This window comes from Neodiprion fabricii, chromosome 4 (genome assembly GCF_021155785.1).
Source record: "Neodiprion fabricii isolate iyNeoFabr1 chromosome 4, iyNeoFabr1.1, whole genome shotgun sequence".
NCBI classification, from domain to species: Eukaryota; Metazoa; Arthropoda; class Insecta; order Hymenoptera; family Diprionidae; genus Neodiprion; species Neodiprion fabricii.
Window position 1 is genome coordinate 13,080,824 of NC_060242.1, and position 2,500 is coordinate 13,083,323.

The 2,500-nt window shown below is 60.4% G+C and overlaps 1 pseudogene; it reads left to right on the top strand.

Annotated features, from left to right (window-relative positions):
* LOC124181825 overlaps positions 1-2,500 on the top strand; it is a 6,941-nt pseudogene that overhangs the window by 2,373 nt on the left and 2,068 nt on the right.

Genomic DNA, 2,500 nt, shown 5'->3' on the forward strand with positions numbered 1-2,500 from the left:
AGGATTGGCTCTGAGGATCGGGGCGTGTCGGGCTTGGTCGGGAAGCGGGTTTGGCTGACGTGCCGGGCCTGGGCGAGGTGATGGTAATAACCGGATCCGAGCTCGGTCCCGTGCCTTGGCCTCCCGCGGATCTTCCTTGCTGCGAGGCTTCGGCGGCGGTTCGCCGTTGCCGTCGTCCTCTTCGGCCGCCATTCAACGGTCAGCTCAGAACTGGCACGGACTGGGGGAATCCGACTGTCTAATTAAAACAAAGCATTGCGATGGCCCTAGCGGGTGTTGACGCAATGTGATTTCTGCCCAGTGCTCTGAATGTCAACGTGAAGAAATTCAAGCAAGCGCGGGTAAACGGCGGGAGTAACTATGACTCTCTTAACCGGACTAGCCTTAGAATGGTTGAGGCAGCCCAGCAACAACTAGAGGCTGCCCACTCGCCCCCTGGGACTCCTACCAGACTACCGGGACGAAGGAGCCGTTCGCTGCCGTCACCGCGTGAGCGCTCTCCCTCCGCCGATCCAGCGAGGGTAACACCACCCACCCCAGCGGCACCTGCTCCCGCTACAACTTGGGGGCAGGACCTTGCCGGAGCTATACGTCGTTTGATTGTGATAGCCCGGCAGGAGGAGCATCATCGGGCCAACGAGTTGGCCGACATCGCTGATGATGCTCTGGCTGGGGGGAATACAGACGCCGCCATAATCGATTGGTTAGGCAGAGTATTTCCCCCTGCAGCCGCTGTAGCTGGATCCAGGCGCCGCGAGCCGGCCGCAAACCCAATCCGCCAGAGGTATGAAAAGCCGCCGTCAAGGAGGACACTGCGTCGTCGTGAGTACGCCAGAGTCCAGACCGGGTGGAGAAACCATCGACGTCACGTAGCTCGGGAGATCCTAGAAGGAGGCCCCAGTTCGTCCAACCACACCTTGGACGAACTAATCACGCACTGGGGCCCACTCCTTGGACATCCGTCCAAGGTCTACGCAGGACCTTCTAGGATCCCGCCTGAAAGACCCGAGCTACGATACACGTGGGACCCAATCTCCGTTGAGGAGATTGATGTCATCAAGGTCCCCGTGTCGTCATCACCCGGTCCAGACATGGTCACGGCGAGGCAGTGGCGCGCGGTATCAACATCTACCCGCGCGCTCCTCTATAATGTCGTCATGCTTAAGGGGGGGTTCCCAAGACAACTCCTTCAGAGCCGGACTATCTTCATTCCGAAGAAAAAGGTACCGGAAAATCCTGGGGACTACCGACCAATCTCGATTGGCTCGGTAGTGGTTCGCCAACTTCACCGCATTCTTGCTGTCCGCCTTAGATCCGCCAACCTTACCGACGATCGCCAGCGTGCGTTCATTGCGGCCGACGGAACGGCCGAAAATACGGCCGTCCTTGACGCCATCTTATGGACGGCCCGCACGCTGCGTCGCGAGCTCCACGTGGCTACCCTTGATGTCGCCAAGGCATTTGACACGGTAAGCCACGAGGCGCTCGCAACGATCGTCGGACAGCTCGGCCTACCCACCGGTTTGGTGTCCTATGTGGCCGAGCTGTACAAAGGCGCTACCACCAGGCTGGCGGCGGACAGGAGAATGTCCCCTCCGGTACCAGTCCGGCGCGGAGTTCGTCAAGGAGACCCCCTCTCGCCGATTCTCTTCAACCTGGTCGCAAATAAAATCCTTGCGGCCGTGCCCTCTGAGGTCGGGTTCATCCTCGAAGGCGAGCGGATTGCCTGTCTCGCGTTCGCGGATGACCTGACCCTGATAACATCGTCCAAGTGGGGAATGCAGAGGGCACTTGCTAAGGTTGAAGAGACGGCAGCTGGCATGGGGCTGATGCTCAACCCGTCCAAGTGTACCGCTTTGTCTTTGGTGCCCGCCGGTAAGGTGAAGAAGGTCAAAACCGTAGTCGAACCACTGTTTCGACTACGGGGCGGCCCTCTGACCCAAACCGGCGTGCTCCAGAAGTGGAGTTACTTGGGCGGCGAGTTCAGCCCCGGGGGGCTTACGACTGTCGAGGCCGAGCTTGGAGCGGAGCTCAATAACATCACCAGAGCTCCGCTCAAGCCGCAGCAACGACTAACTATGCTGCGGCTCTTCCTGCTACCCAGGGTCTATCATCTACTGGCCCTGGGTAGGACTACAGCAGGAAGGCTCGAGTCGCTCGACAAACAAGTCAGGCGCGCCGTGCGCACCTGGCTTAGGCTCCCCGACGACACGGCGATTGGCTATTTTCATGCCTCAGCTAAGGATGGCGGATTGGGTATTCCCTCCCTCACCACCCTTATCCCGGCAATTATCATCAGCCGCCTCGGCCGATTAAACCAAAGTGATCTTCCCGCGGCCCGGGCAGCGCACGCAAACCAAAGGGTCCAGCGTAAACTCGGCTGGGCCCGGCGCACGCTGCGCAAAGCCGGGCTGCTGGGCGAAGACCCAACGGCCGAGGCGCGCCGGCAGCTATGGGCGACGGTACTGCACGAGTCGGTGGACGGACAGGAGCTCCGGGA